General features: G+C 45.9%; 1 long non-coding RNA gene across 1 annotated transcript; it reads left to right on the forward strand.

Moving 5' to 3' along the window:
* Nucleotides 1–9,843: 9,843 nt before the first annotated feature.
* Nucleotides 9,844–12,240, forward strand: LOC119286967. Its single transcript, XR_005140715.1, has 4 exons — nucleotides 9,844–10,404; nucleotides 10,960–11,128; nucleotides 11,411–11,559; nucleotides 11,653–12,240. It is a non-coding gene; the product is annotated as an uncharacterized LOC119286967 (long non-coding RNA).
* The last annotated feature ends 4,281 nt before the right edge of the window (nucleotides 12,241–16,521 follow it).

Raw genomic sequence — 16,521 nt, forward strand, 5'->3', positions numbered from 1 at the left:
GGGGGGGCATAACAAAGGACACATCATACAACTACTGCAGATCCCGTTTGATCTCCCATCAACAATCAATCAAGCTTACTTTTTCGAAAGAAAAAAAACGGTGTTGCTAGATCTCAATTGATCGAGACTTAACCAAGTCTCAGTCGATGCTATATTCATGAGATCTTATATTGAGACCCGTGCAAATTTTATTGTTTAGTTTTTTTCTTACATGTTATATCACTTGACTGAGACGAGTCGACTAAGACCTAACCACACTAAAAAAAAATCAAGCCCTCCAGAAAAACGTTTGGGCAACAGTGTGTAAGTGCAAAAAAAAAACTATTCCCATTGGTATCATCATCCTTTTAAATTCATTGATGGGCACGTTCGCTGATCCAGTGTTTGTGGTGTGCCGACCAAGAGCTTCAGGTCTGGTACATGGTTGCTCAGTCTTGCTGGTAAACAGTGTTGGCCACAACTCCACTGCCTCTTGCTGAACTGGCCACCGGACTGTTGGAAATATGCCCTAGAGGCAATAATAAAAGCATTATTATTATATTTCCTTGTTCATAATAATTGTCTTTATTCATGCTATAATTGTGTTATCCGGAAATCGTAATACATGTGTGAATAACAGACACCAACGTGTCCCTAGTGAGCCTCTAGTTGACTAGCTCGTTGATCAACAGATAGTCACGATTTCCTGACTATGGACACTGGATGTCATTGATAACGAGATCACATCATTAGGAGAATGATGTGATGGACAAGACCCAATCCTAAACATAGCACAAGATCGTATAGTTCGTTTGCTAGAGTTTTCTAATGTCAAGTATCTTTTCCTTAGACCATGAGATCGTGTAACTCCCGGATACTGTAGGAGTGCTTTGGGTATGCCAAACGTCACAAAGTAACTGGGTGACTATAAAGGTAGACTACGGGTATCTCCGAAAGTGTCTGTTGGGTGACATGGATCAAGACTGGGATTTGTCACTCCGTATGACGGAGAGGTATCACTGGGCCCACTCGGTAATGCATCATCATAATGAGCTCAGAGTGACCAAGTGTCTGGTCACGGGATCATGCATTACGGTACGAGTAAAGTGACTTGCCGGTAACGAGATTGAACAAGGTATTGGGATACCGACGATCGAATCTCGGGCAAGTAACATATCGATAGACAAAGGGAATAGCGTACGGGGTTTGATCGAATCCTCGACATAGTGGTTCATCCGATGACAACATCGAGGAGCATGTGGGAGCCATCATGGGTATCCAGATCCCGCTGATGGTTATTGACTGAGAGAGTCTCGGTCATGTCTGCATGTCTCCCGAACCCGTAGGGTCTACACACTTAAGGTTCAGTTACGCTAGGGTTATAGGGATATGTATATGCAGTAACCCGAATGTTGTTCGGAGTCCCGGATGAGATCCCGGACGTCACGAGGAGTTCCGGAATGGTCCGGAGGTAAAGATTTATATATGGGAAGTCCTGTTTCGGGCATCGGGACAAGTTTCGGGGTTATCGGTATTGTACCGGGACCACCGGAAGGGTCCCGGGGGTCCACCGGGTGGGTCCACCTGCCCCGGGGGCCACATGGGCTGCAAGGGGGTGCGCCTTGGCCTAATGGGCCAAGGGCACCAGCCCCACATAGGCCCATGCGCCTAGGGTTCAAGGGGGCAAGAGTCCTAGGAGGGTAAGGCACCTCCTAGGTGCCTTGGGGGGGAGGGAAACCCCCCCTTGGCCGCCGCACCCCCTAGGAGATTGGATCTCCTAGGGCCGGCCACCCCCCTTGGCACCCCTATATATAGTGGGGGAGAGGAGGGACTTCATACCTGAACGCCCTGGCCTTTGGTTGCCTCCTTCTCCCTCCTCAACACCTCCTCCACCTCCATAGTGCTTAGCGAAGCTCTGTCGGAGTACTGCAGCTCCATCAACACCACGCCGTCGTGCTGCTGCTGGTGCCATCTCCCTCAACCTCTCCTCCCTCCCTTGCTGGATCAAGAAGAGGAGACGTGGCTGTTCCGTACGTGTGTTGAACGCGGAGGTGCCGTCCGTTCGGCGCTGGTCATCGGTGATTTGGATCACGTCGAGTACGACTACATCATCACCGTTCTTTTGAACGCTTCCGTGCGCGATCTACAAAGGTATGTAGATGCATCTGATCACTCGTTGCTAGATGAACTCCTAGATGATCTTGGTGAAACGAGTAGGAAAATTTTGTTTTCTGCAACGTTCCCCAACAGTGGCATCATGAGCTAGGTCTATGCGTAGTTCTTCTTGCGCGAGTAGAACACAATTTGTTGTGGGCGTAGATTTGTCAACTTTCTTGCCGTTACTAGTCCTTTCTTGCTTCAGCGGTATTGTGGGATGAAGCGGCCCGGACCAACCTTACACGTACGCTTACGTGAGACCGGTTCCACCGACTAACATGCACTAGTTGCATAAGGTGGTTGGCGGGTGTCTGTCTCTCCCACTTTAGTTGGAGCGGAATCGATGAACAGGGTCCTTATGAAGGGTAAATAGAAGTTGACAAATCACGTTGTGGCTTTAACGTAGGTAAGAAAACGTTCTTGCTAGAACCCTAATTCAGCCACGTAAAACTTGCAACAACAATTAGAGGACGTCTAACTTGTTTTTGCAGCAAGTGGTTTGTGATATGATATGGCCAAAGTTGTGATGAATGATGAATGATCTATATGTGATGTATGAGATGTTCATGCTATTGTAATAGGATTCACGACTTGCATGTCGATGAGTATGACAACCGGCAGGAGCCATAGGAGTTGTCTTTATTCTTTTAATGACCTGCGTGTCATCGAGAAACGCCATGTAAATTACTTTACTTTATTGCTAAACGCGTTAGCCATAGTAGTAGAAGTAATAGTTGGCGAGCAACTTCATGGAGATACGATGATGGAGATCATGATGATGGAGATCATGGTGTCAAGCCGGTGACAAGATGATCACGGAGCCCCAAGATGGAGATCAAAGGAGCTATGTGAAAATGGCCATATCATGTCACGTTTATTATTTGATTGCATGTGATGTTTATCATGTTTTGCATCTTGTTTACTTAGAACGACGGTAGTAAATAAGATGATCCCTCACAATAAAATTCAAGAAGTGTTCCCCCTAACTGTGCACCGTTGCGACAGTTCGCTGTTTCAAAACACCACGTGATGATCGGGTGTTTTATTCAGACGTTCACATACAACGGGTGTAAGACAGATTTACACATGCAAACACTTAGGTTGACTTGACGAGCCTAGCATGTACATACATGGCCTCGGAACACAGAAGACCGAAAGGTCGAGCATGAGTCATATAGAAGATACGATCAACATGAAGATGTTCACCGATGTTGACTAGTCCGTCTCACGTGATGATCGGACACGGTCTAGTTTAACTCGGATCATGTAATACTTAGATGACTAGAGGGATGTCTAATCTAAGTGGGAGTTCACTAATAATTTGATTAGTTGAACTTAATTATCATGAACTTAGTCTAAAATCTTTGCAATATGTCTTGTAGATCAAATGGCCAACGTAGTCCTCAACTTCAACGCGTTCCTAGAGAAAACTAAGCTGAAAGACGATGGCAGCAACTATACGGACTGGGTCCGGAACCTGAGGATCATCCTCATAGCTGCCAAGAAAGATTATGTCCTACAAGCACCGCTTGGTGACGCACCCGTTCTCCCTGCAGAACAAGATGTTATGAACGCTTGGCAGGCACGTTTCGATGACTACTCCCTCGTTTAGTGCGGCATGCTTTACAGCCTAGAGCCGGGGCTCCAAAAGCGTTTTGAGAGACATGGAGCATATGAGATGTTCGAAGAGCTGAAAATGGTTTTCCAAGCTCATGCCCGGGTCGAGAGATATGAAGTCTCCGACAAATTCTTCAGCTGTAAGATGGAGGAAAACAGTTCTGTCAGTGAGCACATACTCACTATGTCTGGGTTGCATAACCGCTTGACTCAGCTAGGAGTTAATCTCCCGGATGATGCGGTCATTGACAGAATCCTCCAGTCGCTTCCACCAAGCTACAAGAGCTTTGTGATGAACTTCAATATGCAGGGGATGGAAAAGACCATTCCTGAAGTATTTGCTATGCTGAAATCAGCGGAGGTAGAAGTCATGAAGGAACATCAAGTGTTGATGATCAATAAAACCACTAAGTTCAAGAAAGGCAAGGGTAAAAAGAGCTTCAAGAAGGACGGCAAGGAGGTTGCCGCGCCCGGCAAGCAAGCTGCCGGGAAGAAGCCAAAGAATGGACCCAAGCCCGAGACTGAGTGCTTTTATTGCAAGGGAAGCGGTCACTGGAAGCGGAACTGCCCTAAGTACTTAGCGGATAAGAAGGCCGGCAAAACCAAAGGTATATGTGATATACATGTAATTGATGTGTACCTTACTAGTGCCCGTAGTGGCTCCTGGGTATTTGATACCGGTGCAGTTGCTCACATTTGTAACTCAAAGCAGGGGCTGCGGAATAAGCGGAAACTGGCAAAGGACGAGGTGACGATGCGCGTCGGGAATGGTTCCAAGGTCAATGTGATCGCTGTCGGCACGCTACCTCTGCATCTCCCTTCGGGATTAGTTTTAAACCTTAATAATTGTTATTTAGTGCCAGCTTTGAGCATGAACATTGTATCGGGATCTCGTTTAATTCGAGATGGCTACTCTTTTAAATCTGAGAATAATGGTTGTTCCATTTTTATGAGAGATATGTTTTATGGTCATGCTCCTATGGTGAATGGTTTATTCTTTATGAATCTCGAACGTGATGCTACACATGTTCATAATGTGAGTGCCAAAAGAAGTAAGGTTGATAATGATAGTCCCACATACCTGTGGCACTGCCGCCTTGGTCACATAGGTGTCAAACGCATGAAGAAGCTCCATGCTGATGGACTTTTAGAGTCTCTTGATTATGAATCATTTGACACGTGCGAACCATGCCTTATGGGTAAAATGACCAAGACTCCGTTCTCAGGAACAATGGAGCGAGCAACCGACTTATTGGAAATCATACATACTGATGTGTGCGGTCTGATGAGTGTTGAGGCTCGCGGTGGCTATCGTTATGTTCTCACCCTCACTGATGATTTAAGTAGGTATGGGTATATCTACTTAATGAAACACAAGTCTGAAACCTTTGAAAAGTTCAAGGAATTTCAGAGTGAGGTTGAAAATCAACGTGACAGGAAAATCAAGTTTCTACGATCAGATCGTGGAGGAGAATACTTGAGTCACGAGTTTGGGGCACACTTAAGAAAATGTGGAATAGTTTCACAACTCACGCCGCCTGGAACACCTCAGCGTAATGGTGTGTCCGAACGTCGTAATCGCACTCTGTTAGATATGGTGCGATCTATGATGTCTCTTACCAATTTACCGCTTTCCTTTTGGGGCTATGCTTTAGAGACTGCCGCATTCACTTTAAATAGGGCTCCGTCGAAATCCGTTGAGACGACACCGTATGAATTATGGTTTGGGAAGAAACCTAAGCTGTCGTTTCTAAAAGTTTGGGGATGCGATGCTTCAACCTGAAAAGCTCGAACCCAAGTCGGAAAAATGTGTCTTCATAGGATACCCAAAAGAAACTATTGGGTACACCTTCTACCTCAGATCCGAAGGCAAGATCTTTGTTGCCAAGAATGGGTCCTTTCTGGAGAAAGAGTTTCTCTCGAAAGAAGTAAGTGGGAGGAAAGTAGAGCTTGATGAAGTATTACCTCTTGAACCGGAAAATGGCGCAACTCAAGAAAATGTTCCTGAGGTGCCTGCACCGACTAGAGAGGAAGTTAATGACAATGATCAAGATACTTCTGATCAAGCCCCTACTGAAATTCGAAGGTCCACAAGGACACGTTCCGCACCAGAGTGGTATGGCAACCCTGTCTTGGAAATCATGCTGTTAGACAACGGTGAACCTTCGAACTATGAAGAAGCGATGGCGGGCCCGGATTCCGACAAATGGCTAGAAGCCATGAAATCCGAGATAGGATCCATGTATGAAAACAAAGTATGGACTTTGACTGACTTGCCCATTGAGCGGCGAGCCATAGAAAATAAATGGATCTTTAAGAAGAAGACAGACGCGGATGGTAATGTGACCATCTATAAAGCTCGGCTTGTCGCTAAGGGTTATCGACAAGTTCAAGGGGTTGACTACGATGAGACTTTCTCACCGGTAGCAAAGCTGAAGTCCGTCCGAATCATGTTAGCAATTGCCGCATTCTATGATTACGAAATATGGCAAATGGACGTCAAAACGGCATTCCTTAATGGTTTCCTTAAGGAAGAATTGTATATGATGCAGCCGGAAGGTTTTGTCGATCCTAAGAATGCTGACAAAGTGTGCAAGCTCCAACGCTCGATTTATGGGCTGGTGCAAGCATCTCAGAGTTGGAACATTCGCTTTGATGAGATGATCAAAGCGTTTGGGTTTACACAGACTTATGGAGAAGCCTGCGTTTACAAGAAAGTGAGTGGGAGCTCTGTAGCATTTCTCATATTATATGTAGATGACATACTTTTGATGGGAAATGATATAGAACTCTTGGACAGCATCAAGGCCTACTTGAATAAAAGTTTTTCAATGAAGGACCTTGGAGAAGCTGCTTATATATTAGGCATCAAAATCTATAGAGATAGATCGAGACGCCTCATAGGTCTTTCACAAAGCACATACCTTGATAAGATATTGAAGAAGTTCAATATGGATCAATCCAAGAAAGGGTTCTTGCCTGTGTTACAAGGTGTGAAATTGAGCTCAGCTCAATGTCCGACCACGGTAGAAGATATAGAAGAGATGAGCGTCATCCCCTATGCCTCAGCCATAGGTTCTATTATGTATGCCATGCTGTGTACCAGACCTGATGTTAACCTTGCCGTCAGTTTGGTAGGAAGGTACCAAAGTAATCCCGGCAAGGAACACTGGACAGCGGTCAAGAATATCCTGAAGTACCTGAAAAGGACTAAGGAAATGTTTCTCGTTTATGGAGGTGACGAAGAGCTCGTCGTAAAGGGTTACGTCGACGCTAGCTTCGACACAGATCTGGATGACTCTAAGTCACAAACCGGATACGTGTATATTTTGAATGGTGGGGCAGAAGCTGGTGCAGTTGCAAGCAAAGCGTCGTGGCGGGATCTACATGTGAAGCGGAGTACATGGCAGCCTCGGAGGCAGCACATGAAGCAATATGGGTGAAGGAGTTCATCACCGACCTAGGAGTCATACCCAATGCGTCGGGGCCGATCAAGCTCTTCTGTGACAACACTGGAGCTATTGCACTTGCCAAGGAGCCCAGGTTTCACAAGAAGACAAGGCACATCAAGCGTCGCTTCAACTCCATTCGTGAAAATGTTCAAGATGGAGACATAGAGATTTGTAAAGTACATACGGACCTGAATGTAGCAGATCCGTTGACTAAACCTCTCCCTAGAGCAAAACATGATCAACACCAGAATTCCATGGGTGTTCGATTCATCACAATGTAACTAGATTATTGACTCTAGTGCAAGTGGGAGACTGTTGGAAATATGCCCTAGAGGCAATAATAAAAGCATTATTATTATATTTCCTTGTTCATGATAATTGTCTTTATTTATGCTATAATTGTGTTATCTGGAAATCGTAATACATGTGTGAATAACAGACATCAACATGTCCCTAGTGAGCCTCTAGTTGACTAGCTCGTTGATCAACAGATAGTCATGATTTCCTGACTATGGACACTGGATGTCATTGATAACGAGATCACATCATTAGGAGAATGATGTGATGGACAAGACCCAATCCTAAACATAGCACAAGATCGTATAGTTCGTTTGCTAGAGTTTTCTAATGTCAAGTATCTTTTCCTTAGACCATGAGATCGTGTAACTCCCGGATACTGTAGGAGTGCTTTGGGTATGCCAAACGTCACAAAGTAACTGGGTGACTATAAAGGTAGACTACGGGTATCTCCGAAAGTGTCTGTTGGGTGACATGGATCAAGACTGGGATTTGTCACTCCGTATGACGGAGAGGTATCACTGGGCCCACTCGGTAATGCATCATCATAATGAGCTCAGAGTGACCAAGTGTCTGGTCACGGGATCATGCATTACGGTACGAGTAAAGTGACTTGCCGGTAACGAGATTGAACAAGGTATTGGGATACCGACGATCGAATCTCGGGCAAGTAACATATCGATAGACAAAGGGAATAGCGTACGGGGTTTGATCGAATCCTCGACATAGTGGTTCATCCGATGACAACATCGAGGAGCATGTGGGAGCCATCATGGGTATCCAGATCCCGCTGATGGTTATTGACTGAGAGAGTCTCGGTCATGTCTGCATGTCTCCCGAACCCGTAGGGTCTACACACTTAAGGTTCAGTTACGCTAGGGTTATAGGGATATGTATATGCAGTAACCCGAATGTTGTTCGGAGTCCCGGATGAGATCCCGGACGTCACGAGGAGTTCTGGAATGGTCCGGAGGTAAAGATTTATATATGGGAAGTCCTGTTTCGGGCATCGGGACAAGTTTCGGGGTTATCGGTATTGTACCGGGACCACCGGAAGGGTCCCGGGGGTCCACCGGGTGGGTCCACCTGCCCCGGGGGCCACATGGGCTGCAAGGGGGTGCGCCTTGGCCTAATGGGCCAAGGGCACCAGCCCCACATAGGCCCATGCGCCTAGGGTTCAAGGGGGCAAGAGTCCTAGGAGGGTAAGGCACCTCCTAGGTGCCTTGGGGGGGAGGGAAACCCCCCTTGGCCGCCGCACCCCCTAGGAGATTGGATCTCCTAGGGCCGGCCACCCCCCTTGGCACCCCTATATATAGTGGGGGAGAGGAGGGACTTCATACCTGAACGCCCTGGCCTTTGGTTGCCTCCTTCTCCCTCCTCAACACCTCCTCCACCTCCATAGTGCTTAGCGAAGCTCTGTCGGAGTACTGCAGCTCCATCAACACCACGCCGTCGTGCTGCTGCTGGTGCCATCTCCCTCAACCTCTCCTCCCTCCCTTGCTGGATCAAGAAGAGGAGACGTGGCTGTTCCGTACGTGTGTTGAACGCGGAGGTGCCGTCCGTTCGGCGCTGGTCATCGGTGATTTGGATCACGTCGAGTACAACTACATCATCACCGTTCTTTTGAACGCTTCCGTGCGCGATCTACAAAGGTATGTAGATGCATCTGATCACTCGTTGATAGATGAACTCCTAGATGATCTTGGTGAAACGAGTAGGAAAATTTTGTTTTCTGCAACGTTCCCCAACACGGACAACTGAAAGCCTCGCGACTCAGACTAGTCTCACAACACCTTGTGTGGTACAATTCAGATCCAGATTTTTCTCATCATACACCAAGTGGCCAGCATGGGCATGGTATCTCTTCTGCTAACAAAGAAAAAAGGAGCATTCCAATTGAGTTTGTTCTTCAAGTTACTCCAAGTTGTGTGTTGATTTGATTTACTACCTGACAAGCTCGCATATGTTCCCCATTTCCACATGGCAAGGAAATGTATGTTACACATGTCAGTTGCACATGTGCAATCCGTTAGCTCATCCAGCTCAGTCAAAATTTGCCTACTCCACCACTGATCAGTGAACATGGCCAACCGATGCATGTAACTAATTATTACGAGTTGAAAAGCCCCGCGATCACAATAGCAATCATGCTTTATCTCTACTCCTAATAAAGTAGTTGGTAGTCTCTGCCGGTCAATTTTCGTCCCACCAGAGACGGTTAATTTTCGTCCTCGATCCCACCTCCCGTGACCCAGCTATTCCCCCCTTCCATTCTCGAGACCGACAAAAAAAAATCTGTATACTATCACGATGCCCGTTCGTTAACCTACGAAAAATAGCGAGAAGCTCGCACCCAAATCCTCGTGCCCTCGACGCGGCCTCGAAGACCTCCGCCGCCATTGCGGAACCCCTCCATCTCTCAGACCACATCGCCGCCGCCGCCGACCTCTCCCAGTCCCGCTCGGACCACGCCGCCGGCCTCCCCTCCCCTCCCCTCATCAGAAAGAAGAAGAGACAGAGATGTTCTTCCTCAGACGGCGGCGGCGGCCAGATCGAGCAGGGCAGGGCACCACACGGCGCTCCCCGATCCGCCACGGTCGCAAGAGGAATCGCGCCGGACGGGAGAGGACCGTCTGCTACGACTGCTTCGTGCGTCGTTGTTGGAGATGCTTGCGCGCCGGGAGCTTCCTCCGCTCTCCCACTGCCCCGACCGTAGGTACTCGATCTCTCGCCCTCCCTTCCGTTCTCCTCTTTGATCTTCTCTTCTATTCTCCCCACCCTGATGCTCCATCCCTTTTCCCTTCCATACGCACACGCAAACGCACACCGCCATTGGTTGTGGCTAGCTGTACCTCGGAGCTCCTTCCTTCCTGCTTCCCCTGATTGCGTCTTCGGGGACTAGGTAAGCCCGTCCCACCTGCTCTCTCAACTACACGTTTGGTACTACTTGACTAGCACGAGAAATCTTAACTTTTCCTAGCGATGAACTTGTTTTCTGGATCCCAAATGGAGGATGAAGTTGAATATATATACTTACAGCCGGATGATCAAGTCCAAGTATTCGTATGTTGCTATATTGGTAGTCAATGACCAAATAATGAATCAAATTTACAGCTTTTCACGCTCTGAAGATGTACTGCATTCTACAGTGGTCTGTGAAACGCAAATGCAAATGGGTTTCTCTGAATCTCTTCTTTGTGACTAAATATCATTAGCAATTTATTTTAGACTAGAAGGAGGAACTTATTATTCAATTAAGAAGATTTCTAAACCCTCATTTTTCTGTGTGATAGGTGAGCGTATATCATACGAACATCAGACTAGGACTAGACACTGCCACGTCGTCTGCCCTGCTTCTTGCACCTAACTGTTTTTAGAATGTTGACTACATATTGGGAGATCACTTTTTTGCTCCCCTGTCCTGTTATTAATGCAAGAACTCCTGTGTGTTGTGTAGATGAATGTTGACAAGCTGAAGAAGATGGCCGGTGCCCTGCGCTGGAGGCAAGGGCAGCGTGCACATGTGCTTTCTATGTTAACCTTGTTACTATCATCCATAGTTAGTGTCATTGGTTTTGCTACAAGCAGTAGCGTTTCCCGCTTTCAGCACGTTATCTATTCTACAGGTATCCATTTTACGTGTGTAAATAGTTTGTTTCAGTCCTGAAATGTTTCCTCACAATTAATAATTTGTGGGCCCTGTGAACCATTGCTGATATCCTGTGTAGAAATGCCAAATTTGAAGTGTGCTAGCTACGCACACTGATCATCATCCAAGCATGCTATTGTCACATTTCTAAATTGATCTTTCAGTGAATGCCATTTATTGTACGCATATCAGCTTAGAGTACAAAAATATGAAACCTTTATCCGCTTGTTATACTTAGTTTTCCTTCCACTGATGACAGGAAGAAGAAGGCAGTGCACAAGACCACGACCACCGAGGACAAGAGACTTCAAAGCACTTTGAAAAGAGTAGGAGTCAGCACCATTCCTGGTATTGAAGAGGCCAACATTTAAAAGGATGACATAGTTATCCTATTTCAGAACCCGAAAGGTGAAATGTTGACTTGTTAAACCATTACTTCTGCAGAACTAAGGATCCACTCACAAATTTCTTCTAACAATGGCATTTCTTGATTTCTTGCAGTGCAAGCTTCACGTTGCACGCTGGCCTCCCAAACGACTACTTCTCTGTCGGTTGGCGTGAAGACGGGTCGTGCCAGTGTGGTACAAGTCCTCCAGTTCACCCGGCGGCACACCAACCCGCGTGGCGCGGCACGGAGTGCCCTCATGGCATAATTTAGGATGCACGCCGACCATGGGATATAAGAAGAAACGAGTGGATTTGACTGTCAGCAGGGTTGGGACCTCAAGCTTGTAGGCATAAAAGATTTTTTGCAGTATAGCACACAATTGATTCACCCATGATAATAAAGCTTAGAAAAGAGAGCACAACCCAGTAGCTGGTTGTGCAGCAGGAGATGATATGACTTCAGTTCTTCTTCACACAAACATCTTGGTCCTTATTTTTTCTTCATACGGCCAACCATTGGCCAGGTTCTACTATTCTGAAGTAACTGAATTTGTCTTATTTTATTTCATTAGTACTGTTGGGCTGCTGGCAGTTATTGTTCAGAAGCCTGATTGTATATTGATGTTGCACTTTGGCTGTCTTTATCCCAAATTAAGATGTTCTTATGGTGCTACACAAATGTATATAGGCTATTACAATGTATGTTCCAGTAGCCTGATTGTTCAGTATTGAATAGTAATTGTTGCTATTTAAAAAATACATCAATTTTTTTCCAATGGGATATTTCATTGCAGGGTGATATGGAGGAACCAAAAGATCCAGAAGCATCACCTCATTAAAAATTCAGGGAGCAAGGTTTTTGAGTCGCCGAGTCAAGCCAAGTCGCCAAGGCTGCGGCTAGTGGCTTGCTGGCTTGAGTCAGTAACTTGCCTGGACTAATCGCCCCAAGTCGCCATGGCACTCCCGCACCTGTTTCCCTCCTTTGCATAGCCCATTAATGCCAGATAAGCAAAGTTATCAGGCCAAACAGGCCCAGCACGGCCCAGCTAACCACTCCCGGCCCTCATCCACTCGCTAAACCTAGCGCTGCCAGCCTGCACTCCTTCATCTGCGCCTCTCCTCTCGAACTTCTTCCTCTGCGCCGCCGGCGAGGAGAGGCGGCGCCTCCTCCCCATCCTCACCCGCCTCCGGCTCAGTCCTGCAGCTTCATCTCCTCCTCCCCCGCCTTAGTCTGCGCCGCCGCAGCCTCGCTCAAGGTCACGGTCGTCGCCGCGGAGGTCCAGCCGCCGTCGATCTGAAGGGGGTGCGTCGCCGGCGAGCTGCGACGGCGGTTCCTAGGTCATGGCCGCGAGCGCCATGGCTTCCTCTCCTCCCGAGCTCCCTCCCTTTCCCTCTCTCTGTCGAGCCAGCAAGTCAATTGATCGACTAATCGCAGCGATTAATCGCAGAAAATCGCTGTTGAGCCAGCGAGTCGGGCGACTCGCTCCGCGAGCCAAGTCGCCCGCGCAAGCCAGTCACGGCGCGACTAATCGGCGATTAGTCGGCGACTCAAAAACCTTGTCAGGGAGGAGACTTGTGTGGCATATGACGAAATAATTTTTTTCAATGGGATATTTCATTGCAGGGTGATATGGAGGAACCAAAAGATCCAGAAGCATCACCTCATTAAAAATTTAGGGAGGACACTTGTTTGGCATATGACGAAATTTTGTTGAAGGTAAGTTGACTCTTTCACTTGCTTATCTTGTTCTTTTGGTCTGGATTACTTCTCTAACATTTAAAAAATCACTACTGCCAGGTTTTAGATATCCTATTGAGTAAATCTCAATCGGTGTTTCCATATACATGGCTGGGATAAACATTATCATAAATAAGTTCATCTCTAGCTGTGAGAGAGCCAAATTTCTATAGTATTGTAAAATGAAATCTTCAAAGTATTTTTTTCACATGTGATATTATTTTCATTGTTTGACAAATAATTAATAAGTGATCCAATTATTATTTTCAAAATAGGTGAAACAATATGCTCTGCGTAATAATTTACCGAGCAGAGCAGTCCACTAATCCTATTTCAGGCATGGCTAGAGTGTGTTACAACTGAACAGTTTCTTGTGCTAATACTTGGAGATCTGGATGCACATGAACAATGAGCACATGTTATCCTCCACAGTTTGCGCCACATGTTACCCTGATGCATGACAATAGTGTAGCATCGATCTCAAAGTTGTGCTTGCAATTAACATCTACTTTAATGGTACCATATTCTAGAGCTTATCCTTATTTTTTTAGATTTTTGTTAAAAATACCTATTCATTTTGGGTGATCCTCTTTGTTAAAGATGGAGATTGAAAGGAAGAATAATCCTTATCATTAGTATCTTAATTGGTCCATTGTCTTTAACCATAAGGATTATTCATAGCTTAAGATGACCAATTTGATTTCTTTAACCAGTAAGGATTATTAATTATTGCTAACGTCTTTGATCTCCATATACGTCGCCTATAACTGTAGTATGATGATTTGAGACATAATGGGGTACACATATTCTGATGGTTTATCTAGCAGTATGTGATTTCTTGACATTTTCCCGGCAATTTCACTTTAATTTTCTTCTTTGCTTTTAGGTATTTGTGTGATTGATCAGAACTACATACATAACAATGCAAGGACACTATAATTTCGCATTTTCAAGGCTAGCACATGGAGCGGTAAAAGGGAGGAGGAGCTACCACGGTGGCCAGGTAACTCGAGGATGGAAGGGAATTAGTGTAGAATAAGCCTGCTCTCTACAAGAAAATACATAGGATAATTAGGAAACAAGGTGCTGAAAAAAATAGAAGAAAATGCAGAGACCAAATACAGGGACTGCAACTCTGCAAGACTGAAATTAATGAAAAGCTAAGCCTTTTCTATTTTAGATGAACAAACAACAAAGCCAGTTGAGGAGCGATCTCCAGTAGCTCCCCGGTCACTAGCGGAGTCAAAGATTGTCCGCTGAAAGACGGACAAGTGATCATGTTTTATCATTGTTGAAAGGAGTAGTGAATGCTGATGTACGTATATTTTTCATTCAATCTAATGGAAGTGCAAATTTATCATTGTTGAAAGGAGTAGTGAATGCTGATGTACGTATATTTTTCATTCAATCTAATGGAAGTGCAATTTATCATTGTTGAAAGGAGTAGTGAATGCTGATGTACGTATATTTTTCGTTCAATCTAATGGAAGTGCAAACTTGTATGTACTTTACTGGCGTTATTTAGTGGATTTATCATATTTAATATATTGGATTTTAAACTGTGTTCTAATGGTGCTTCAGATATTTTTACAAATGAAATAAGGAAGTATCAGAAAAAGAAATTAGCATACAATTTTCATGTCTAGCATAGTATCCGACGTGTAGCATGTCTGCCGGTGTTGTATATCTGGTGGAGTTTGGTCATGTAGAGAGAAAAGACGACATGAGGAAAGCTATATATTCTTGCAAGATGCAAATGGACGAGGAAAATGAAAGCATGTTTGCTATTGGGTAGTTGCTTAAACTCAATTGTAGCGCAAGTTGATTTATAGAGATAAATAGATGAGGGTTTGAGTCGATTTATATAGAGATAATAGATGAGGGGTAGAGTACCGAGCTTGAGACAGGAAGGCCACGGCTGGCCCTGACATCCTGATGAGGGATCATCAAGAACAAGCAGGAGAAGGCGATAACGTGGCTGACCACAACGTCACAAGTGGAGACGAGGTCGAGGCCGGATGGTTTAGGGTATCGGGTTGGTTGTTGCCACTGGAGAAGAAGTGTGTGTGTGTGTGTGTGTGTGCGCGCGTGCGTGTGTGCATGTGTGTCTGTGTGTGTGTGGCATCAGCACGACAGAGCTGTCGGCTAGGGCGGGGCGGTGACATGTGTGGGTGGGTCTGAGGAAGGTTCAACAGGTCTAAGGAAGAAAGGAAGAAGAAGATCGCTCCAAAATTAAGTGACACTTTAGAAATTATAATCATGTAATTTCATCGGCGAAATTATCATGTTGGAACCATGTATGGTGGTTGCTACGACCCGTGAACACAAGAGCCCCGATGGTGACCACTATTGGGCAATGTTGCGAATGGTGATGCGGATGTTGGAACCAACAAACGATTTTGCTACAACCGGCTACTACCTGAACTACAACCAGGTTACGGGATGTTGGAACCTTCGCTGATGAGGTTGCCACCGTAGATGATTTTCTGGATGCTCGAACTGGCAAAGGATTTTGCTGCATCCATGCCACGACCGCGGGTTAAGGAGCTTCCACCTCTGCTGATAGTGTTGCGACAATGGACAACGGAGCTACAATCATCATCAGTGGTTCTATGGCGGGGGGAGGAGGGTGTTTCTCCCTTGCGTGCTGCAGCGACTTCATCTACATTTTCCGTATCTGCCATGGCCAACACGACACAATAGGAAGGGAGGAAGAGGGAAGAGTTATGGCGTCAAGGTGAGGGTGGCGAGGTGCGACCTGAGTCTACATCGGTGGTAGGCCCCTGAGGGGCCGCGACCCACACTGGATGCATGCATGAGGGGAGCGTTGTTGATGTAGTGCGGGAGACGTCTCGCGAAGGGAGGGAAGGGTGAAAAGGTGGTGGATCACAACCGTTTGGATGTGCTCAATCTAATTACTGGTATGGATGGTTCAAAAATAGTACTTATGCTATGTGGGGAGTAATGTAGGATGAAGTGAAACATGGTGGACATGCTGGCGGAGAGATGTCAAGGGTAATGTTGAGGCCAACGGCGGAAGAAATGGCCAAATGGGGTTCCTAGCGCTAGCGAGGAGGTTGATGGGTTCCGTCGAGCAATGCAATGTTGCAGCAGCAACGTATTGGGTTTCATTTTGTGATAGAGAAGAACTGATGAATTGCGTGCGCGATTCATTTTGTTCATTCATTCGATCCTTCCTTATTCCACTCAACTCAGATTCATTTAATTTTGAACTTGCCAATGGT

The sequence above is a fragment of the Triticum dicoccoides genome, chromosome 4A (genome assembly GCF_002162155.2).
Source record: "Triticum dicoccoides isolate Atlit2015 ecotype Zavitan chromosome 4A, WEW_v2.0, whole genome shotgun sequence".
Taxonomy (NCBI): Eukaryota; Viridiplantae; Streptophyta; class Magnoliopsida; order Poales; family Poaceae; genus Triticum; species Triticum dicoccoides.